At 48.7% G+C, this 25,402-nt stretch overlaps 1 protein-coding gene across 5 annotated transcripts in view; it reads right to left on the bottom strand.

The window, feature by feature from the left end:
- LOC101941460 (NACHT, LRR and PYD domains-containing protein 3-like) overlaps window positions 1-25,402 on the bottom strand; it is a 235,641-nt gene that overhangs the window by 133,086 nt on the left and 77,153 nt on the right. The gene's annotated exons all lie outside the window — the stretch shown is intronic.

Here is a 25,402-nt window from a genome sequence, read left to right as displayed (position 1 = left end):
GGGGGAAAACTCTCCCCAGGCAGCTGGGCCAGGCTCAGAGCAGGAGGAGCTGGGAGATCCTGCCCCTCCACGCCCCCAGCACTCGCTCTGCTGCTGCCCTGCAGGGAGCAGCCCTCTCATGTCTCTGTCTCTGCCCCCAGCCCACCAGCTCCCAACTCTGACCATCAGGCCTGGGGAGGGGAGGCAGCTGCAAGGCCCAGCACTGGCAGCATCAGACCCACCTTCCTCTGAGACCAGGGACCAAAGGGTGGGGGAGGGAGGATTTGAAGACAAAGAGGAGAAAAGCCCCACAACAAGGGGGATCCCCAAAGTTTGGGGGGGGGGAAGTCCTGAGAGGAGGGTGACCATGTGTCCCTCTTGGCAGGGCTTGTTCCAGAAACTGGTGGGGTTATTACAACAAAATGTTCTGCTCATTTCTGCATCCTCCTTGCAGAGTCTGGGCTCCTGGGGGAGCAGCCAACCAGCGGAGAGTGGAACTATGGCAGCAGCCTGGCTATGACCATGTGCATCTCAGTGACCAGTCCCCAGCATGGCTGTCACATACTGCCACTCTGTCCTCCCTCCATGGCTCACAGGGAGCCCTCTGCTCCCCAAAAGCTGCTAAATCTTGCACACATGTAGAGACAACCCACCCACCAGAACTGTCACCTTCATGGCCTTCTCCTTCACTACAGTTGCCTTGAAAATATGGTCACTCTGCCGAATGGGGATGGGAGTCCCAATGTTTGGGAGAGAAAAAGAGCCCTGAATTTGTATGAGGGAGAGAAGCCCGCACTCCCTGAGGACCCCCCAGGTTCAGTGAGGCTTGGTAGAGCCCCTGAGATATTTTGAAGGCAGTAAGGGAGGCACCCAGTGGGATGAGAGACTCTAAATTTGTGTTGAACAGGGGAAGACACAAAACCCTGGGTGTATGCAGGAAACTGGGGAGATGAGCCTTAACTTGATGTTTTTGATGAAGCAACAACAAGAGCTCCACAAGATTTAGAGGTAAGAAAGGAGGGAATACAAGTGAGAAGTTGAGGAGAAAGAGACTCCAAAGTTGGGAGAGAACACATAACGGGAAAGAAAGACTGCAACTGGGATAAAAAGGAAAGACACCCCCAGATGAGGAGTAGTGTTGGGGGTAAGCTTTGGGAAGGAGGTATCTGTGCCAACAGTAGGAGTTTGTTCTCTGCCTGGGGCTCTGACTAGATCCCATTCGTTAGCCAGAGTTTCACCTTGGGAATTTGGTGCTGGGCTGAGATATCTGGACAAGTTGTCCACCCTGTGAGCTGTGTGACCATCTCATTCCAAAAGAGGTGAATTAATATAAATATGACAAGTTTCACTTAGAGTGCACTCAGACCCCCTGTCACCGATTTCTCCTCCGATCTGCTACATGTAGGACACCTGCCCCCTTGGCTGAGGGTAAAGCTGGTGTCAGAACAGGACACTGGTGCTAGAAGAAGGAGCAACAATACACACAGACAGTCCCTGCCCTGAGCAACTTACAGTCTAAATACACCAGACAGACAAAAAGTAGGGAAATGTCATTTTTCAAATAGAGAATTGAGACCCATAAGAGACTGAATGACTTGTCCAAGGCTACACAGAGAGTCTGAGTTTTAATCCAGCAATTTAATTACACGACCATCCTTTCATAGAGCTGTGCTTAGTCCCTCGTGTTTCTCAGTTTCAGAAGTGCCCCATTTTTTTAACCAACATGACTCTTTCCCCCACTTTTTTGTCATGTTTGTGGCTCTGAAGGAAGAGCTACTCACCCATCAGGTATTGAACACTAGTGCCTGAGTTACTGATGAGGCTTCTGACCATGATACTCACTGATTTGCTAAAGCGTGTTAGAAGAATTCAAAAAGATCTAACTACTGACCAGACCAGACACAAGCAAACATTTGAAGAGCTGTTGGAAGGAAAAACAAAAATTCAAAAAGGGTTCCTTAGGCCTGGTCTACACTAGGAGTTTATGTCGAATTTAGCACTGTTACATCGGATTAACTCTGCACCCGTCCACACCACGAAGCTATTTAGTTCGACATAGAGGTCTCTTAAATTCGACTTCTGTACTCCTCCCCAATGAGGGGAGTAGCGCTAAATTCGACATGGCCATGGAAATCGACGGTAATAGCTCCGGGAGCTATCCCACAGTGCACCACTCTGTTGATGCTCTGGACAGCAGTCCGAGCTCGGATACTCTGACCAGCCACACAGGAAAAGCCCTGGGAAAATTTGAATTCCTTTTCCTGTCTGGGCAGTTTGAATCTCATTTCCTCTTTGGACATCGTGGCGAGCTCAGCAGCACTGGCAACGATGCAGAGCTCTCCAGCAGAGATGGCCATGCAATCTCAGAATAGAAAGAGGGCCCCAGCATGGACTGATCGGGAAGTCTTGGATCTGATCGCTGTGTGGGGCGATGAGTCCATGCTTTCCGAGCTGCGATCGAAAAGACGGAATGCAAAGATCTATGAGAAGATCTCTAAAGCCATGGCAGAGAGAGGATACAGCCGGGATGCAACGCAGTGCCGCGTGAAAATCAAGGAGCTGAGACAAGGCTACCAGAAGACCAAAGAGGCAAACGGACGCTCCGGATCCCAGCCCCAGACATCCCGTTTCTACGAGGCACTGCATTCCATCCTAGGTGCGGCTGCCACCACTACCCCACCACTGACCGTGGACTCTGAGGATTGGATATTGTCGACGGCTGGTTCCTCGGACATGTTAGCGGACGGGGAAGATGAGGAAGGAGATGAGGAGGACGAGGCAGTCGACAGCGCTTACAACGCTGATTTCCCCGACAGCCAGGATCTCTTCATCACCCTTACAGAGATCCCCTACCAACCGTCCCCAGGCGTTAACCCGGACACAGAATCAGGGGAAGGATCAGTCAGTAAGTGTTTTAAACATGTAAACATTTATTTTTAACAGAATAGGTATATTAACATTATTAACAATGGGTTTTGCATGATTACTTTGCCCTAGGCGCTTAACGTTTCAGTCCTTGGCAGTGCAACTACTGAAAAAAAATCTAACAATGTCCGGTTTAGCATGATTGTTTTGCCCTAGGCGCTCTACTGTGTAGTCCCTGCCAGTGCAGCTACAGTAAAATCCGGTCTATATGTCTGGGGATAGAGCAGAAATCCTCCTGGGACATCTCCACGAAGCTCTCCTGGAGGTAATTGGAAAGCCTTTGCATCAGGTTCCTGGGGAGAGCGGCCTTATTGGGTCCTCCGTGGTAGGAAACGTTTCCGCGCCAGGAGACAATCAAGTACTCGGGTATCATTGCCTTGCAGAGCATGGCGGCATACGGCCCTGGTCTTTGCAGGCTTTCCCGAAGCATCCGTTCTTTCTCCGTCTCTGAAATCCTCATCAGAGTGATGTCGCTCATGGTGACCTGCTTTGAATTAGGTAGGGGAATGTTAGTATTGGGACTGCTTGCCTGTTCCTTTACAGAACTGTAACCGGCGGTTTAGAGCCACGCGGTGGAGGCGGGAGAGGAGCAGCATACAGGGATCTTTCCCTGGGACAGCCGCGAGGGGGTGGGACAGGGGCAGAGTTCATGCTTGCCGGATTGCTGGCAGCAGGGACTGGCATTGCTTTGAACGTGAAAGGAGGCCAGTGCTATTATTAAAGTTTTAAGCAGCCACAAGTCTACGGCTTACCATGTCAGCCTGTTACCCAAATTCCGCTGTCCTGTCCCGCTTGTCTGATCTGCACTGCAAGACCCCAGGCACTGAATGCGAAGGCCGAAAATTTGACCTTGTCCTGAGTGCGCATGTGATAGGTGCTGTGCATGGTCTTGTTCACAGAGAAAGACTATTTTCTTTGTTCACCCAAAAATTTATCTTTCTGAGGAATTCACTCCCTTTTCCCCATCCCACAGCTGCGACTGTCTCCCGAACTACCCTGGCATCACACTCCCAGAGGCTAGCGCAGATTAGGCGTAGGAAGAAGAGGACATGGGAGGACATGTTCTCGGAACTTATGGGCTGCTCCCGAGCCCAGGCAGCCCAGCAGACCCAGTGGAGGGAGAACTTGTCCCATATGCACCGATCACACATGGAACGGGAGGAGAGGTGGCGGCAGGAAGACCAGCAGGCGACTCAAACGCTGCTTGGACTAATGAGGGAGCAAACGGACACGCTCCGGCGCCTTGTGGATGTTCTGCAGGACCGGAGGCAGGAGGACAGAGCCCCGCTGCAGTCTATCTCTAACCGCCCTCCCACGACACAAAGTCCCATACCCCCCTCACCCAAAGTCCCAAGAAGGAGGGGCGGCAGAGTCCGTAAAAACTCTCACTCCACCCCTGCAGACTGCTCAAGTACCAGAAGGCTCTCATTCCCCAAAATTTGATAAGTCCTTTCCTTCCCGCCTCACCCAAGCCCCCGTCCCAGTTTCATCCCCCAGTTTCATGTGTAGTTGTTAATAAAAAAATACGTTTCTGTTAATTACTGTTTCCATCATGTTCTTTTACAGGAGAGTCTGTTTGAAGGGGGGGAAGGGGTTGGTAATTGGAGAGGACAGTCATCTTTACCAGGGTACGGACGCGGGGGCAGGTTCAGCAGCAGGGCACACACACATTGCATTCACTAGTTACCCTGGTCAGTCTGGGAGGTGGTTTTCATGTTCTGTGTGTGTGTGTGTGGGGGGGGGGGCTATGTGACTTTGTGGCGGGGAGGGCGGTTAGAGATCTTATGCAGCGGTCCTTATCCTGGATCACAGAGCCACGCAGCAGGGGATCTGTAACCGTCCTCCCCCTGCCACAAAGTCACATAGCCCCCACACACAGAGTCCCGAACAGGAGGGGTGTCAGGCTCCGTTGAAACAACCAGTCCACCAGTGCGGAGCCTGTCATTCCTGGAGTTTAGAAGCGTCCTTTGCATCACTACACTACACCCGCTCCCCACCACAGTCTGCGTCCCAGGTTCAACACTTTCCCGCAAAAACAGTAATAAAGAAAACGGTGTTCATTAACAAATTTCAAGTGATTTTATTTTTAAATGTGTGTTGGAAGGGGGGAACGGGGTGAACGGGGTATGTAACTGGAGAGGATAGTGAACATTTACTGGGTAAAGAAACGGGGGCAGGTTCAGCTTCTCTGTAAACAAACTTAATAGTCACAGGTTACCCTGCTCACTCAGGCTTGGTCTACACTAAACCCCCAAATCGAACTATGGTACGCAACTTCAGCTACGTGAATAACGTAGCTGAAGTCGACGTACCTTAGTTCGAACTTACCGCGGTCCACACCCGGCAGGCAGGGCTCCCCCGTCGACTCCGCGTACTCCTCGCGGCGAGCAGGATTACCGGAGTCGACGGGGAGCACTTCTGAGTTCGATTTATCGCGTCCAGACTAGACGCGATAAATCGAACCCAGAAGTTCGATTGCCTGCCGCCGAACCAGCGCGTAAGTATAGACAAGCCCTCAGGAACCTAGCTTTCAAAGCCTCCCGGATGCACAGCGCATCCCGCTGGGCTCTTCTAATCGCCTGGCTGTCTGGCTGGGCGTAATCAGCAGCCAGGCTATTTGCCTCAACCTCCCACCCCGCCATAAAGGTCTCCCCCTTGCTCTCACACAGATTGTGGAGCACACAGCAAGCTGCAATAACAATGGGGATATTGGTTTCACTGAGATCAGAGCGAGTCAGTAAGGTTCTCCATCTCCCCTTGAGACGTCCAAAAGCACACTCCACCTCCATTCTTCACTTGCTCAACCGGTAGTTGAAGAGTTCTTTTTCAGTGTCCAGGGCGCCTGTATAGGGCTTCATGAGTCAGGGCATTAGTGGGTAGGCTGGGTACCCGAGGATGACTATAGGCATCTCCACATCCCCAACAGTTATTTTGTGGTCCGGGAAGTAAATACCTTCCTGCAGCCGTCTAAACAGACCAGAGTTCCTGAAAACACGAGCGTCATGAACCTTGCCCGGCCATCCGACGTTGATGTTGGTAAAACGTCCCCTATGGTCCACCAGTGCTTGCAGCAACATTGAAAAGTAGCCCTTTCGGTTAATGTACTGGCTGGCCTGGTGGTCCGGTCCCAGGATAGGGATGTGAGTTCCATCTATAGCCCCACTGCAGTTTGGGAATCCCATCGCTGCGAAGCCATCTATGATCGCCTCCACGTTTCCCAGGGTCACTACCTTTGACAGCAGTACATCAACGATTGCCTTGGCTACTTGCATCACAACAACCCCCACGGTAGATTTGCCCACGCCAAAGTGGTTCGCAACTGACCGGTAGCTGTCCGGCGTTGCAAGCTTCCAGAGGGCTATGGCAACTCGCTTCTGGACACTCAGGGCTGCTCGCATCCAGGTGTCCTTGCACTTCAGGGCAGGGGACAGCAACTCACAAAGTTCCAGGAAAGTCCCCTTCCGCATGTGAAAGTTTCGCAGCCACCGTGATTCATCCCAGACCTGTAGCACTATGCGGTCCCACCAATCCGTGCTTGTTTCCCGGGCCCAGAATCGCCGTTCCACAACATCAACATGACCCATTGCCACCATGATGTCCTCGGCGCGGGGTCCTGTGCTTTGTGACAGGTCTGTGCCACTCTCAGACTTCAAGTCCTCACCGCGCTGCCATAGCCTCCTCGCCCGATTTCTCAGCATCTGCCTCTGGGAAAGGTGGATGATAAGGTGCGAGGGGTTGATAACGGCCATAACTGCAGCGATGGTCGCAGCGGGCTCCATGCTCGCAGTGCTGTGGCGTCCACGCTGTCACTGACCAGAAAAGTGCGTGAACTGATTTCCCGCCGGCGCTTTCAGGGAGGGAGGGCTGGAGTGATGGTTGGATGACGACAGTTACCCAAAACCACCCTCGACACATTTTTTTCCCCAGCAGGCATTGGGGGCTCGACCCAGAATTCCAATGGGCAGCGGGGACTGCGGGAACTGTGGGATAGCTGCCCACAGTGCACCGCTTCCAATGTCGACGCTTGCCCCGTTAGTGTGGACTCACAAAGTCAAATTACTGTCCTTAGTGTGGACACACACGTTCGACTTTGTAATATCGATTCCACATATTCGATTTAAGTAAAATCGAACTACTCTCGTAGTGTAGACATACCCTTAGACCGGAGGATAGAGTTTGGGTGGAGATGGAAGGTTGGACCGACCCAGATGTTTTTGAAATATCTGGTGCCATTTCCAGTATTTTAGAAATTTGCAATGCATTTCAATAGCAAAATTCTATTCAAAATTACAAGAGCATTCATGGTTTTCATCTGAAATTCTGAACTAGGATGCCTGGCTAGTATCTCATATTATGATGTACTGTTAAGAGATGTACATACATGAAAACCACATGACCCTCAAATAGATTTGATTATTTCCCAGCAGATGCATAAACAAGCAGTCTAAAAGTAAGTATCAACTCAGGGGAGATGGGAATGTATGCAGGGGCATTAGCAGCTGCATGCTTAAGTTTAAATGCAGATTTACACTTGAAACAGGACTGAAAACGCTTTATTTTCACTAGTCTACCAGCCTGGACCCATTTAGGACACTAGGGGATAAAACATCAGCTTCATTTCATTGCTACCATGTTATCCACATAGCTAGTGGTCATTTCCAGGGTGGACATAGATGTGGGAAATGGGTGCGGTTTTTCTCTAATGATTAAACATTATTGGACATCAAATTTTAAAAAATTAGAAAATCACACAAATGGCTGATAAAAAACTGTGCTTAATTTTCACCAAAAGTAGCAGAATTTTTTTACATATGACTGATAATGCAACTATGTACTCAAAATAGTATTGTTTTTGAACGTTTGGGAAATACTTAGACCCACATGATATATTGTATGCATTTTCCCACACTTTTTTACCTTTGGTTAAAGCAAAAGTCTGTAATCATAGACCAGTGTGAACTTGTTTGTACCATGAAATACAAAAAAAAAAGTCATTATTTGTAGACTGGACTGATTTAAGAACAGTTTTTGTGTATCCTATTTTTTATGATAATATGCAGACAAGAAGATGCCTACCCCCTATTTATATGATGCTTTTTGATATTACCTGTTGAGCTCTGCGGCCATCAGGGATAACATGACATCCTTTTTCTCAGAATTCTGCCCATTCACAAAAGAGGAATCCTAGAAATACTAGAGGAAATTTAAGCCTCCACTTATTACTGTGCAGGGTAGATAAAAATCAATTATTATTTTTTAATAAATAAATAAATAAATAAATCAGATTTCTTTTATTTGTTGATAAAATGCTTTTTGAGGAAAAAACCTATCTAAGGATAGTTTTAATTAAGTTACATTATAGCTCAAATATCTCATCATGGAATAGGGATTAGAAATTCTAATTCTGTAGTATGAGACAATATATTCATGTATCAATTATATATAAATGTGAGAAGGAAGGGACAGGTAGTAGAAACAAAAGTGAAACTGTTTGAGCAGCATATTCCAGAAGTCTTGAGGTCTTTCTGAGTGTAGCCTTCATTGATTTGATATCTACTATACCATTTTCTCACTAGAAGGGAAAACCTAGAATGGCAGCAGGCTGTAAATGAGACCCAATTTGGGAATATTTTAATGAAGTTCCTCTACCTGTAGGTAAGACAGGCATGCATGCAAAATGCAAACAGTGCAACAAAGAAATGCAAGGCCTGGTTGCCCGGATGAAACAACTTCATGAGAAGTGTTCCTTCTCAGGAGGAAGCTGCATTGAAGAAGATGAAAGGAACATGTCTGCACATGCAGGATCTTCAGGTTGGTAAACTTTTTTATTTCATACTTCTTTCTTAAGGACTGCCTGTCTTCCTTCTGGACTATTCTTGAATTCTCATGTTTGAGGAAAAAAATATAGTTGTTACTCTATGTCATCTATCATTTTAGATGCAGTTGTGATAAAAAATAAATAGCTGAAATAGGCAGATCTTCCTTTTACAATTTCACCTTTAAAGTAGTTGTGACGTTATTGATATGATCTGGGACCATATAGAACATGGTTGCAACCAAGGTCCTGTAGTGGCACCAAATCTTATGTAAAGGGGGTCATATAAGGTGTCTAAGACCAGGTTATGGGTTGCTGGTTATGATTATGCTGTCTATATGTATGTATCATTTTGTAGTTGAAGTTATGAATATTGGCTCTGTACTGTCTGTATTTCAAATTTGTGCTGTGCTTCTGGGTGACATCCCAGACAAGTTGGTGTTAGCTTTGCCTAGCCTGCTTGATGGCCCATTAAGGACCATCAGCTATACAATTGACCAATTAAGAGAAGGCAGATAGGCCTTGTAACTCAGCAAAGTTTGCAGGAACTTGCCCATGTGACTCCAGACTCCATTTTGCTGTAATTTTCCACAGTAAGAACAAAGAGGTGTTCTTACACCTGGAAAAGACTACAAAAGGCTGATGCCTCATCTCTATCTTGTCTTCAATCCTGCTTCTTACCTCTGGAGGGACTTTTCTACAAACTGAAGCTCTGAACAAAGGACTGAATGACCCATCCCAGCTGGGGATGTTCTCCAGAGACTTGATTTGAACCTGCAGTTTATTCTATCACTGCTACAAGCCTGAACCAAGAGCTTTGCCATTACTGTATGTAATTGATTCCATTTAACCAATTCTAGCTCGCCTCTATATCTTTTTCCTTTTATGAATAAACCTTCAGATTTTAGATTCTAAAGGATTGGCAACAGCGTGATTTGTGGGTAAGATCTGATTTGTATATTGACCTGGGTCTGGGGCTTGATTCTTTGGGATCGAGAGAACCTTTTTCTTTTATTGGGGTATTGGTTTTCATAACCATTCATCCGCATGACGAGTGGCACTGGTGGTGATACTGGGAAACTGGAGTGTCTAAGGGAATTGCTTGTGTGACTTTTGGTTAGCCAGTGGGGTGAGACCAACGTCTTCTTTGTCTGGCTGGTTTGGTTTGCCTTAGAGGTGGAAAAACCCCAGCATTGGGCTATAACTGCCCTGTTTGAGCAACTTGTCCTGAATTGGCACACTCAGTTGGGTCCCGCCAGAACCAGCATCGTAGTACTGAGTGTCAGTGAATGCAATGAGTAATAGTAAATGAGCAGTATGGTAATAATAATTAAATAACTGCATTGACTTATTTTGTTTAGGAGAATCCATCCTCAACATACAGGATTCTGAAGACTATCCACCTTCAAGATCACCATCATTTTCTATAGTTTCAGTTATCTGCCAATTATAGTGTTTCAGTCACATCATGCATGTCACATAGCCACAGTATATCACCTGTAGCAAAAAGAAAAAAAATCTCCATCATCCAGAAACAGACATAGATAAATTTGTGATAAGAACCAGCAGATTACAAAAAGAGGTAATTGATGAAAAAATTGCCTGATTTGTTTATGCAACAAACTCTCCTTTCTGTATGATTGAGAACCCACACTTCATGATTCAGTCATTGAGAACAGGATACAGTCCACCCAACAGAGCAGATGTCACAGACAAATTGCTGGATAAAGTGTATATGTAGCAGGGTGGTCACCCGCTCCAGCCCTGAAGGGGTTAAAACAGCCCTGCAGAGGGCTGTGGCTGGGGAAAACAGCAAGTCTGGGCTGATTGGGGAAGCAGCCACAGGTGGGCCATGCCCCAATCAGGCCGCAGCAGGCCCTTATAAAAGGGCTGCTAGTTTGGAGCTAGGCCAGTCTCCCTCTAGCTAAGGAGGGAGATGGACCTAGCTGCCTGAGAGCTAAGGGTACGGCGGGTGGAGCAGTGCTAGGGAAGGGGCAGGGGCAGGCTGAGCTGAGCTGAGCTGGGGAGCTCAGGCCTGGCGACCTCCCAGGCTGCAGCCTGCTAGGAAGGCCTAAAAGGGTACTGGGCTGCAGGGAAAGGCAGCAGGTCCAAAACCCCCTTGCCTATGATGACTGGCTTTTACACTGCAGTCTGCCCCAGGGAGTGGGGGTTCGATGCTGACTGGCAGTAGCCACGGACTGAGGCAAGGTGGGGATAGTGGGTTGGGGGTTCCCTGGGGAGGGGAGACCCACAGAGAGAGTGTGGGGGTATTGCCAGGGGGAAGCACCCCTGGATAAGTGGCACCGGGGTCCGGGAGGGCCATGGGGGCCATGGAAGGTGAGATGCCGGCCTGCAGAGGGTGCTTCATCTGGAAAAAGAACTAATTCCCAGACGGCCAGCAGGAGGCTCTGCCGGGTGAGTCGTTGCACTGCTACATTATGAAAGAAAAATTGAGCAGTGTGCAAAAGTCTAGAGGATGAAATTGTTAACATGAGTCTTGATGGATGGAGCAATGTCCACAATGATCCTGTTGTAGGTGCTTGTGTGACAACAGAAGAAGGGAGTGCCTTCTTTACAGAAACATTCGATATATCAGGAAATGCACACACAGCAGAATACTTACAGAAGTAGCAGTAAAAGCTATAACAAACTGTGGGGAAAAAATTCAAATGTCTAGTACATAGCTAGAAAGCTAAAATTTAGAAGAGAGTGAAGAGAGTCCCAAACTAATAACATACAGTAGCAGTGCTTATTTGATGCACCTCCTAGCCAAAGACTTCAGTGTTCCAGAAATAAAGGCTAATATTGTTGAAATTGCAAAATACTTCCGTAACAACCACTTTGCAGCAGCTGCTCTGAAAAAAGTGGGAGGAACCAAGCTAACTCTCCAACAAGATATGAGATGGAACTCAGTAGTGGACTGTTTTGAGCACTATCAAGAACTGGCCTAATCTGATGAGAGTTTGTGAACAAAGTTGTGAAAAAATAAATGGCACTGTCACAGCCAAAGTTCCCAACATTGGACTTAAGAGAAATGTTGAACATATGCGGAGTACCCTGAAGCCTATTTCTGTAGCCTTGAACAAAATGCAGGGAAATAGCTGTTTTATTGCAGATGCTGTTGAAATTTGGAAGGAACTGAGTGAGATCTTAAAAAAGAGATATATGCAATCACTGAGTTAAATTACAAGCATTAAAAAAACGAATGTGACAAGCACTATCTCCAGCTCATTTTCTTGCAAATATTCTCAATACTCGGTACCAGGGTCAAACCTTAGCTGCTGAAGAAGAGGAGTTGGCTATGACATGGACATCCAGCAATCATCCCTCCATAATGCCAACTATAATAAACTTCAGAGCTAAGGGTGAACCATTCAAAAAATAAATGTTTGCTGATGATGTTTTAAAGAAAGTCACACCAGTGAACTGGTGGAAGTCACTTAGACACTTGGATTCAGAGACTGTTGAAGTGATAATCTCACTTTTAACAGCAGTAGCTTCTTCTGCCAGTGTAGAAAGAATATTTTCTTCCTTTGGACTAATTCATTCCAATTGAGAAATTGTTTGGGACCTGAAAAAGCAGGAAAGCTTGTTTCTTTTCCAGATTATGAATAAACAGGAAAATGAAGGTGAAGACGACTGAGTTAGCTGCAGAAGCCAATATTTTAAGTTTCTCATGTTGACCTGGCTGACACAGTTGATTTAATTTTTGTTTTTTTTTTTAAATATTTCATTTAACTATTTTAGTTAAAAACAATTTTAAAACCTGATTTAAAAAAAACCTGAATGTTTAACTAAATTCAAAAATTCATATGCTTGTTTTGTTAAAATATTATATGTTTGCTGTTGAGGAAAAAAAATCCAGAATACATAACGTTGTTGTTTTAGTTAAATAAAACAAGTTAAATTTCTTCTTCGAGTGCTTGCTCATATCGATTCCAATTAGGTGTGCGCGCGCTGCGTGCACGATCGTCGGAGAATTTTCTACCCTAGCAACACCCGGTAGGTCGGCTGTGGAGCCCCCTCGAGTGGCGCCTTCATGGCGCTGGATATATACCCCAGCCGACCCAGCGCCCCCTCAGTTCCTTCTTACCGCCCCTGATGGTCGTTGGAACTGTGGAGCGCGGCATAGCTGTTCTCCACTCTCCCTAGCTTATCCTGTTAGTCTGTAGATAGTTGTAGTTATAGTTGTTGTCTAGTGTTAGATAGTTATTCATTTTACTTTTTAATAGTTGTAAATAGTTAGCGGGGGTTAAGGGGGTTGTTCTCCCCTCTTTCCCCCCCGGCGCATAGCCGGGCTCATGCCCAAGGATCCCGGCTTTAAGCCGTGCGCATCCTGCGCTAAGCCTATGCCCACGAGTGATCCGCACGACTCGTGTCTGAAGTGTCTAGGAGAGTCCCATCAGACAGATAAGTGTAAAATCTGTAAGGCCTTCAGACCGAGAACCAAAAAGGAGCGGGACTTTCGGCTTAGGCAACTCCTCATGGAGGCGGCACTTAGCCCGGACCCTCCATCGGCGCATCCGGCCCCGGCACCGAGTGCCTCGGTGCGCAGCGCCCCTGCGGCACCAACCGGTACTGCACCGCGGGCAGAGTCGGACAAGGCCTCACGGCACCGGCCGCCTTCGGCACTGCACCCGCCACAGGGGCCTTGGTGCCGATCCTTGTTTCCGGGACATAAGAAATCCCGCAAGGCGCAGGAGATTGCTGTCCGGAAGACGCCGGCTCCCCCGGGACCCGGGGTGGAGCCACGTCCACCTTTGGACCACCAAAAGCAAGTGCCTGCTACGCCGTCGACTCCGGCTCCGCGGCCGTTGAGTCTGGTGCGGACAGGATCACCACCTCGGTCGGTGGTGGAGCCTTGTCTTCCGTCCACCCCAGAGACCTTCGCGACGGCGAGAGACCTTATTGGTCTCACGGAACCGGCACCGCTCCAACCACCGGCACCATTGGCTCCTCACGCGTTACAATCCAGGGGCAAGCCTGCCCTGGTGCATCCGCCATCTCAGGGCGTGGACTCACGGCACCGCTCCAGGTCTCGGAGCAGGTCCTGACGCCGCTCGCAGTCCTGGCGCCGACTATCACCTCAGCACCGGTCGTACTCGTGGCCAAGTTCCTCGTCGCGGCACCGCTCTACGTCTCGGCACAGTTACGATCATTGGTACCGATTGAACTCCAGGCGTAGTTCCCGGCACCGGTACGAGCGACGCTCAACTTCGAGGGGCCGCTCCCGGTACCGTGTCTACTCGCGGTCATCCTCATCCAAGTCCAGATCAGGATCTCAGCACCGACGTGGTCATCGGCACCGATCCCGATACCGCTCACAGGCACCGCACAGGGACCGATCATCTCCGGACCGGCACCGAGCGGCACCGTATCATCCGGAACCGATTTTGGTGCAATCAGCACTGCCTTGGCCCTCGAGATCGGCGTCTCGCTCCTCCGATGGGGCCTCGAGATCGGCATACCCCCCTCAGGGGCAGGCTGCTGAGGCTGACTTGGGCCACTGGCAGGAGGTGGCGGAGGACCCCGCACCGGGACCTACGCACTGGTCGTTCTGGACCCTGTGGGCGTATCACCAGGCGCAGGGGGGTCCACCATCAGCCTCTCGTTCGGCACGCTCTGAGCACAGGGCTCCGGAGGCCACCATCTCCCGCCCTCCCCGAGGGGGCATGGAGGTTCCCGTGCCTGCACCACCTGAGGCCCTGGACCCAGGGGCAGGCGATACTCCGCTTCAGGGACCCTTGGAGCAGGACCCGCCATTAGACCCCTTGCCACCTGAGGCATCCTCCTCATCTTCCCCAGATGAGGCGGTGGCGGGCACAACAGCCACAGGTCCGCCCCCGATAGATCTTCGGGCACACCAGAACCTATTACGTAGGGTGGCACGTAATATGGACCTCCAGGCAGAGGAGATAGTGGAGGTACAGGACCCGATCGTGAGCATCCTCTCCGCGGATGCCCCATCCAGGGTGGCATTGCCTTTGATTCGCACGATTCAGGCTAATGCCACTGCAATATGGCAAACTCCTGCCTCTATTCCACCCACAGCCAGAGGGGTGGAAAGAAAGTACTTCGTCCCCTCCAAAGACTATGAGTACTTATATACTCATCCCCAACCGTGTTCACTAGTGGTGTCATCGGTGAACGCAAGGGAGCGCCACGGTCAGCAGGCTGCAGCGCACAAATCGAAGGGCGCTAAGCGCTTCGATTTGTTTGGGCGTAAGGTATATTCAGCCGGAGGGCTGCAACTTAGAGCGGCTAACCAGCAGGCGCTCTTGAGCCACTATAACTTTAATTCCTGGAACTCTATGGGGAAGTTTAAGAAGTTGGTCCCCCAAGATTCAAGGGAAGAGTTCGGGGCCTTAGTGGAGGAGGGTAAGAAGGTGGCACGGACCTCCTTACAGGCCTCCTTGGACATAGCAGACTCGGCTGCGAGGACGCTGGCCTCAGGTATCGCCATGCGGCGAGTCTCCTGGCTCCAGGTCTCGGGCTTGCCGCCGGAACTGCAGCAGACCCTGCAGGATTTACCCTTTGAGGGACACGGGTTGTTCTCGGACAAGACGGACTCTCGGCTGCAGAGCCTCAAGGACTCGAGAACAATCATGCGCTCCCTGGGGATGCATATTCCAGGACCCCAGCGCAGACCCTTTAGGCCCCAGCCTCAAAGGCTCTACCCCCCCTGCCTCGTCCGAGACAGGACTCCGCCAGAAGGCGGGGACGAGGTGGTAGGAGAAGGTCGACCGGCCCTCAACCCGGTCAGAACCAGGGGCCGCCTAGGCCACCTTCAGGCCCTAGGCAGAACTTTTGAAGGTGCGGTCGAGGACGGCGCCCCAGTCACCACCCAGGATCCAGCTCCCTCCTTTCGGGATCGCCTCTCCCATTTCCACCGTGCTTGGTCCCTTATAACCTCGGACCGTTGGGTCCTTCGCACGGTGGAGAGGGGATACGCTCTCCAGTTTTCTTCGTTCCCTCCCTTCCAGCCCCCCTCCCCGTCCCTCTTCAGGGACCCTTCTCACGAGCAACTTCTTACACAGGAGGTTTTTACGCTCCTGTCTATGGGGGCCATAGAGGAGGTTCCACCAGAATTACGGGGCAGTGGGTTTTATTCCCACTACTTCCTGATCCCCAAGTCCAAAGGGGGTCTGCGACCCATCTTAGACTTACGCGGACTCAACAAATTCATAGTAAAGTTGAAGTTCCGCATGGTATCATTGGGGACCATTATCCCTTCCCTGGATCCTGGAGACTGGTTCGCTGCCCTCGACATGAAAGACGCATATTTTCATGTAGCAATCTACCTGCCTCACAGGCGCTTCCTGCGATTTGTGGTAATCAAGGTGCACTACCAATTTGCAGTCCTTCCCTTCGGCTTATCCTCGGCCCCAAGAGTGTTCACAAAATGTATGGCTGTCGTGGCAGCATACCTTCATCGACAAGGGATACAGGTGTTCCCGTATTTAGAAGACTGGCTGGTACGCGGCCGCACCAGGGAGCAAGTTCAAGCTCACTTCCACATAATAGCACACGAGTTGGGCATTCTACTTAACAAAGAGAAATCCACTCTAGAGCCAACCCAGAGGATAGAATTTATTGGGGCAGTCCTAGACTCCAGACGTGCACGAGCTATTCTACCAGACAATCGCTTTCATACCGTCACAAGCCTCATTCGAGGGCTCAGGGCCTTCCCGATTACCACAATGAGGACGTGCCTCGCCCTGTTGGGTCACATGGCCTCTTGCATGTACGTAACCAGGCATGCCAGGCTTCGCCCACTTCAGGCCTGGGTATCATCGGTATACCGTCCTTATCAGGACAACCTGAACATGGTGGTCACTGTTCCGAGCTCGGTCTTGACCTCCCTCACCTGGTGGCTGGATCACAGTGTGGTTTGCGAGGGAGTGCCGTTTCACGCCCCACAACCCTCTCTGCACCTGGTCACAGACGCTTCATCTCTAGGTTGGGGTGCCCATCTCGGGGAACACCATACCCAGGGCCCGTGGACCGCACCCCAACTAGCCCTGCACATCAATGTTCGAGAGCTGATGGCGGTGCGCCTGGCTTGCCAGGCATTTCTCAATCTCCTACATGGCCGTTGTGTGTTAGTTCTCACCGACAACACCACGGCCATGTTTTACATCAACAAGCAAGGAGGAGCACGCTCGTCGCTTCTATGCCAAGAGGCCATTCGCCTGTGGGACTTCTGCATCGCCCACTCGATACATCTCACTGCATCGTTTCTTCCTGGAGTCCAGAACACGCTAGCGGACCGCCTCAGCGGGTCCTTCCAGACGCATGAGTGGTCAATTCGCCCAGACATCATCTATTCAGTTTTCCTGAGGTGGGGATTTCCCCAGGTCGACCTGTTTGCATCTCGAGCCAACAGGAAGTGCCACGCGTTCTGCTCCCTACAAGGGCGAACTCTGGGCTCTCTGTCGGACGCGTTTCTTCTACCCTGGAAAGACCACCTGTTTTACGCTTTCCCTCCATTTCCTCTGGTCCACAAGGTACTGCTCAAACTGCGCAGAGACCAGGCACGAGTAATTCTAGTCGCTCCAGCTTGGCCGAGGCAGCACTGGTACACCACACTGTTGGAGCTCTCGGTTCAAACACCGATCCCACTTCCGTTGTGTCTCTCAGGACCACTGCCGACTATGTCACCCCGACCTACAATCGCTCCACCTCACGGCGTGGTTGCTCCATGGCTGAACCAGGCAGAGCGGCAATGCTCGCAGTCTGTCCAGCAGATTCTGCTGGGCAGTAGGAAGCCCTCGACATGGACCATTTACTTAGCCAAGTAGAAGCGGTTCTCCTGTTGGTGCGAGCAGCGAGCCACATCCCTGTTACAGGCGCCTATTCCTCTCATACTGGAATATCTCCTATCCCTAAAACAGCAGGGCTCGGTGATATCTTCAATCAGAATTCACCTCGCTGCTATTTCGGCCTTCCACCCAGGAGAACTCGCTTCCTCGGTATTCTCTAACCCGATGGTCGTTAGATTCCTCAAGGGCTTAGACCGGATGTACCCACAGCAACGCCAGCCCGTTCCGATGTGGGATCTCAACCTGGTTCTCTCCAAGCTCACAGGGCCTCCGTTCGAGCCATTGGCTACCTGTTCACTCCTGTACCTATCCTGGAAGACAGCCTTCCTTGTAGCCATCACCTCAGCAAGGCGTGTTTCTGAACTCAGGGCGCTTACGTCCGAGCCCCCATACACGGTTTTCCGTAAGGACAAGGTGCAGCTTTGCCCACATCCTGCCTTTCTTCCCAAGGTGGTCTCACCGTTTCACGTGAACCAGGATATATTTCTCCCGGTCTTCCATCCTAAGCCACACGCTACTCGCCAAGACCAGCGTTTGCATTCTTTGGACGTACGCAGGGCCCTGGCTTTCTATATTGACTGCACAAAGCCGTTTAGAAAGACGACAACTCTTCGTTGCAGTGGCCGACCGGATGAAAGGCTTACCGGTCTCCTCACAATGCTTGTCCTCTTGGATCATGTCCTGCATTCGTGCTTGCTACGACCTGGCCGGTGTCCCGACGCCGCGCCTCACCGCTCACTCCACGAGGGCCCAGGCCTCCTCGACTGCCTTCCTGGCTCAAGTCCCGATCCAGGACATTTGTAGAGCTGCAGTTTGGTCGTCAGTCCACACCTTCGCTGCTCACTATGCACTAGTGCAGCAGTCCAAGGACGATGCTGCATTCGGGTCAGCGGTTTTGCACACAGCAATGTCTCACTCCGACCCCACCACCTAGGTAAGGCTTGGGAGTCACCTAATTGGAATTGATATGAGCAAGCACTCGAAGAAGAAAAGGCGGTTACTCACCGTTGTAACTGTTGTTCTTCGAGATGTGTTGCTCATATCCATTCCAAACCCGCCCCCCTTCCCCACTGTCGGAGTAGCCAGCAAGAAGGAACTGAGGGGGCGCTGGGTCGGCTGGGGTATATATCCAGTGCCATGAAGGTGCCACTCCAGGGGGCTCCACAGCCGACCCACCGGGTGTTGCTAGGGTAGAAAATTCTCCGACGATCGTGCACGCGGCGCGCACACACCTAATTGGAATGGATATGAGCAACACATCTCGAAGAACAACAGTTACAACGGTGAGTAACCGTCTTGTCTGTCAGGTGATGTTCTCCTCCTAATACAGCATGGCAAGAAAATCCTCCAAATATTCATGATTAACCTGTTGAATTGGAGATCGTTCACCTCCCAGTGACTTCATAAATATCTGCTTCAATTACCTTTGGTAAATGAAATAACCAATCATTCATTTTCTGATATAGCCGTAAAAATAATCTGAAAAGTTTTCAAACTAAATCATTTAAAAAATGTATAGTGTGTACCTTCTAAAAATGAAACCTACATCTATCTCTGAGTTGTGAAGAATATGAATTAAGGTTATAACAACCAACAAGAATACACATTTATGTAGAAATCCATGATTAAATTGAGTCTTCCTGACTAGAGATTTAAATCCAATCCACCCGGTTACTCTGACTCTGATCCTTAATCTTGTTGGCTGGTGAAAGAGAGTAAGAGCACTTAGAACACCTACTAACAACTATTGTCACCATGGGGTTTTGAGGAGGGAAATCTAACCCATCCAACTATTGAGCACTGGCCAGTACTTACGAATCCATTGTTTCATGTAGCCTGACCTACAAGCTACCTCCTGTGCTGTTCACTGATCACGCAGAGCCAGGCAGTCTGACAGAGCTCTGCTACTTTCACTGTCTGAATTATAACTGATCTGCATTGCTTAACAGGAGCCTCTGCACAACGTAACAGCCAGTTACAACTGACTCACCACCCGGTATCATCTTGTCTCCCAGTTCCGACCAATCTATTCAAGAGCTACTGAATAACTGCATCATCCATCGCACCCCATCAGTTGGTAATAACCAGCTGGGTTTTAGGCCAGGACACAGAATAGAATGGCAATGGCACTGCTGAGGTTGAGAGTGCTTCGCTTCCAGCTCTCACATGTTTCATTCTAGGCTTTGTGATCTGCTTTGTCCCAGAGCAGCACAGCAATCTCAACAGTTCATTGATCAAAATTTGATCTCTTATGTCGCTAAGGCTCTTGCCACTAGGTTTTTATATCAGCATTACAGTAGTGCCTGAAGAGAAACCAAGAGCAGGGCCCCATTGTGGTAGGTACTGTACAGCGTTTTCCTATCAAGTCCCTCCCCCGAGGAGTTTACAATGTAATTAGACAAAACAGACAAATGGAAAGGACAGAACACAAAAACAGAATGAATGGCAGAATTGTTTGTAAGTCTCATTTTGTTTATTATTTTGCTTGGGGGCATTTTTTTATTCTTTGTTGGGGTTTGTTAGGTGGAGATTAGCTTAATGGAAAGTCAGAGGAAGGGAAAGGGTACAAGGGAGGGAAGGAATGAGGGGAGAATGGAGGGCAGATGGAGAGAGACTGAGGTGAAGATACAGGGAGGGAAGGGGAAGGAGGAGTTGCAACAAACAGCCAATCAGCACAGACAGTAGGCAGTCTGATGACATCACTGTCCATGGCTCCCTGCTGAGGCTGCTTCTGTGTCTGCTCCCACTGCCAGGGAGTCTCTCTGAGCCCAGGCCTGGCTCTTTCCAAGAATTTCATGGAGGATTAAGACCATGGCATTAAACTGGCAGCAGAAACTGACGGGGAGCCAGTGAGGGGACTGGAGTATTGACTTGATGTGGTCATAGTGGCATAAATCATGGAAGGGGTGGACAGTCCCTCTTGTACTATCTGGAATGTAGGCATTGTTTTTATATTCAGCTGGAAAGGATTGAACAATATGGCTAGGTCCTCATCTAGGCAGAATGTGTGAAGATTCTGAGCAAACTGGCAATTCCTAATTAAACTATGATTTACTACTAAAATCAGAATTACACAATGAGAGAGTTTAAACAAGGAAAAATGCCACTCCAGTCACTTTGGGTAGTATGATTCTAATCTGAGACAATACAAGACAGTACAGAGGTAGAAACTAATACTAGGCCACTGAAGAAAATCCTAACAAATGGTGAAACCCAAGAAAAGGAAAATAAGAAGAGATGAAAGACATTAGAGATGTATGGTACAGAAAACATACTGGCAATGGCAGAAGTGAAACAGAACATGAGAACCCAGACACCTGAGGAGTAATCTAAAGATTAACCAGAAGGGATTTATTGGGAGTTGTCCAGAACAAGCAGATGAACAGTAACAATCTCAACACTGTAAACCAAATGCTCTGAAGTTTGGTTTAATAGAAGTGGGCAAAAGTCTGTGGTAGCTGTGTTCTGTGTTAAAAAATAGAGAAAATAAAGGATATGAAGGAGGAGTGCAAAGAGGGAGGTCTCAGAAATGGAGGAGATTGGAGAAAAGACAGAGGGAATCAGACAGGCCCTCTGGAATCCTGTGTAAATCCTCCCACCCATAACTCAAATGATCAGATGGTAGTTTATCCCTGAGGTGAGGGTTGAGGTCTCATATATAGCGAATGTACTCCCCTTGGATTGTTTCTTTTTCAGTCCAAGTATTATTGGGAGAGTACAGTGTGTAGCATTCAGGAAAGTAGAGTCATTTGGGGACAGATTTATATGATATTTTGGTATTTTACTTTTGGATTTAAATGAAGGGGAATGCAGGAGCAGGTAGGGAAAATAATAAAGGAGATAGCCATGGAAGTCTACACACACAAATCAAGCCATATCTAGGCACACCATTTTAATTCAATATAATTAGAAATGGGAAAGACATTTCCCACACAATGGTTCAAATCATCACACAGCCTCTCTGCAGACAATCCTCAGTCATAAAAGAGAGGAAAAGGCTATCTGGATTGCAATCTTTAGTGATAAGAAAGGGGAAAAACAAAAACAACCCCCCCTTCACATGTGTCCACAAATTACACTCTATTGTAATAATCTTTGTCCAAAGTATGTCTTGTGAGGGGTATCATTTGAGAACTCATGATTTGCTGATCATTACTGTCTTGTGTGACAGGTCATGCATGCCCTGCATTGGGACTGCAGGGCTTAATTTCTCTCTTTGGGCTGAGGAGGCCATGCCCCCTCGACCCTGCTGGGCATGCTCTGGCAGGAGGCCAGGTATAAAAAAGAGCAACCCAGTTCAGTTGGGGCTGACTGCCAGAGAGGAAGGAGGTGAGCTGCAGGCTCCTGCTGAGGGACCGCTGACACTTCACGGGGCGAAGGCTAGCCAGATAGCAGTGACCCAAGATCCCCAGGCTGCAGACACCTCAAAGGGAGGAGAGATCAGGGGAACCATGAGACCACAGGCTGCAGAGAGGTGGTTAGGAAGTAACCCAGGCAGGCTTTGCAGGGAGCCGGTTGGAGACCCAGAGACTGGCTCAGTGTGTTTCGGACGGATCCTGGCCAAGCTGGTAGCGGACAACCCTGCCACCAACAGGGCCCTGAGGTGGGATCCGGTGGAGAGGGAGAGCCCAGATCCTACTATCCAGGCCACCGCCAGCCCTAGAGTAGCAGCCCGCTGCACCAGCCCTACCGACCCTGGCCACGAAGCCGCCCAGCCCTGCTTGCGAGGGCCACTCTTTGGACTCTGGCCACGAGGTTGCCCAACTCTGATAGGGAGGGCAGGCAGATTGACTTTGGCTGTGAGGCCACATTATTCCACGTCCCAGAGGAGTTAGCGCAGACTTGCCTGCAGGCCCATAATGACCTGTGCCCTGTTCCAAAAGGAGACGTGGCTTGCATGACCCACAACATCCTGGGAAAATGTGTCGCAACATTGTGGTGAAATTACGAGATTCCACTGTGTAATGTTACTAACATATGTTCCAATCTGAGGTTGGCAGACAGGTCATCCTCAAACACAGGAATGTGTGTTCTGCTCAATTTGCATTCAAGCAGGAAACAGTCATCAAGCAGGAAGGGGAGATAAAGGAGGGTCAGACAGGTGAGGGAATAGCAGCAGGGCACATCCTTCCCCATAGACTTTGTCTCCTGAATACCAGCTGGAAATGCTTCTCAAAGGGGGGGACCGAACTATAAAAAGAAGGGGAAGACACCTCACTGCAGTCATGGCACCTGAAAGACAAAGGAAGAGGCCTTGGACTGGGGGCGGGTTTCTGACCTAAGAGTTTGGTCAGTCATCTGCTGAAGCATATGGTGGGGAAAAACTTTGCTTTCAGTCTAATGTAGCTTATTAAGTTAGGCATTAGTAAATGTTTTATCTTTATTTTTCTAGTAACCATTTTTGACTTTTATGCCTCATTACTTGTACTCACTTAAAATCTCTCTTTGAGGTTCATAAACTTGTTTTACTGTTTTATCTAATCCAGTGTGTTTATATTGAAGTGTCTGAAGGACTAGTTGAAATATTAAACTGGCATATGACTTCTATTAAGGAAATGACACACTTTATATAATTTGTACTGTCCAGAAGACGGTTGGGCAGTACAGAAGATGCATTTTTGGGGGCAAAAATCTGGGAATGGGGGTATTTTGGGGGTCACCCTGAAATATAACCAAGACTAGTGAGAGCCAGAGTGTAACGCAGGTGTGGCTGGCAGGCTGCAGTTATACACAGACACTCATGTGGCTTGAATGGTGGAAAGCGGACTGTAATGGACACAGGTGGGAGCTACTTCAGCAAGGCATTGTAAGGCACTGAAAGTTGCAGCTCAGGGGTGACACAGCTGCTCATTAGTCTGTATTGTACAATGGTATGTCAAACACACACACACACACACTTTATAAAATCTTCAAAAAACTAAACCATTATTATCAATAGTTCTGCCCTTTAAAACAACATCTTGAATGTCAAAGGAACTGGCAGAAATCAAAGAAAAAAGAAAAGAAAAAAAAAGCCCCCACTCCCAGAACATTCTACTTCAAGAGACTGATTGGCGGGCGGAGGGGGGGGTGTGAAATTATGGGCATGTGAGGTAATTAGTTTCTGCAGAGTTTTTTTCTTTTTTAGCAGAACAAACAAAAAGAGGAGGGGCTGTAATATTCGCTAAATACATGCCCTTTCAGATTAAAGACCAAATGAAGAAAGAGGAAGAACACTGTATTTTCTTAAAGGGCACAACAGCTGGGTTATGAATAACAGTGGGCTCAGTGGAGATTGTAATATTGACAGCTTGATTTGTCTTCCAGCTATAAAGGAAATATTTGAACACTTTTTTAAAAAAAATTCTGGGCTCAGAAATCCCCAAGCCTGCCTTTCCAGCTACTGCAGTGCTCAAGGAGCTCTGTTTCTAGGCTCCTTCTCAGGGCCCAACTCCCCACTGCTTCTCTCATCTTCTGATCACTTTCGCATGGCTTATGTCACTTACTGGTTCTAACACATACAGACTCAGCTGCCACCAAACAAGTCTCCTACCCCCTGCATTTCCACCAGACTTGAGAAAAACTGCTCACGCTCCATGGCTAAGCTTCCCATTTGCCTTTCCATGTGGCCCATTGTTTCAGGCGGTGGTTCCTATTGTTTCTGCTATCACTATACAAAAGGCCATTTAACTGGTCTTCCTCTTCAGCCTGAATGAAGGCTGGTTGGCAGATCCACCAGCTTTAACCTGTCCTGTGACTGAGGGCAGCCATTAACACCTTCCAGCGTAACTACATACTACCAGTGTTCTAATAGTGTTACAACTTCATTGAGAGGCATTTATGACTTTAAATCTTATGTCTTTTTGTATGGAAGTTATTACACTTCCCCTTGTCAGGAAGGTTTTCTGAGAAGATCAAAACTGAGTAGACAAAAAAAAATATTTGATAGACCAGCAATGCAAAGCAATCCTAAAGTGAGCTTCCATGGCCACAGAAGGCTTCTTTCTGTCCAGAGGCACATGATGGCAGCTCTACCCAATAGTGGTTCCTGCACCAGGCCTCCACTCCCACATGCCACCATAGGAATGGGGGACAGAGGAATAGGGTGTAGCTGGAGCACCCCCAAGCTCTGGCACTCTCCATCTTCTGAAGGAGCCCCTCTGGGCCAGAGGCAGCCAATGAATAATAGAGCACAAAATGCGCCTCTTTGCCTAAACTCCGGGAATCCAAAGTTCAAACCACTCCTGTATTTTACAGACCTGAAACGTGACTGACCATGTTTGGTCAACACCAAAGCTTCCCTGTATTCTAAAGAAACCCAGCCCTGCACTAGAGGTCAATACTTTGTCAGCTTTGAAGATCTTGGATTCTCAGAGCAGAGTCCCTTCAAGTGCCATCACCTGCATTTAAAGGCTTAGAATCCATATAAGAGCCATTTTTTTAAAGTGTGAAGTTACATTGAAGCCCAGCTGCCTCCTTCTTCTGCAATTGGGCTAGGAGTTTATTTAAGTTTTGTCACTACTTGAAAATTGTTTACTAGTTGGGCAGCTTATGCAGTGAGCAAAAATGAAAACCCACATAATTAAAACAATGATCCATATTTTTTATTTCAGAAGCTATTCATTAAGGCTTCTTCCTTCTTCTGATTAGAAGCAGATCCTCCTGTCTGGCCAGTCCCACACCTCAGTTTCTCTCTTAGATCTTCAAACAAACTCAGTACAACTCATAGACTATGGAAATAGTCTTTCCTCAAAACTGATTTATTACCAGAGGTCCTGCTACCATAAAAACCAGAATCCCCCCAGCACAGTCCAAGCAGTCCAATTGCCGCAAGAGTTGAACACCAAGTACAGGTCTGGAGTCTCTCACCACACCTCATCCC

The sequence above is a fragment of the Chrysemys picta genome, chromosome 4, assembly GCF_011386835.1.
Source record: "Chrysemys picta bellii isolate R12L10 chromosome 4, ASM1138683v2, whole genome shotgun sequence".
Lineage (NCBI taxonomy): Eukaryota > Metazoa > Chordata > Testudines > Emydidae > Chrysemys > Chrysemys picta.
The sequence above is the reverse complement of the archived record's forward strand: the minus strand, read 5'-3'. Positions and strand labels throughout refer to the sequence as shown.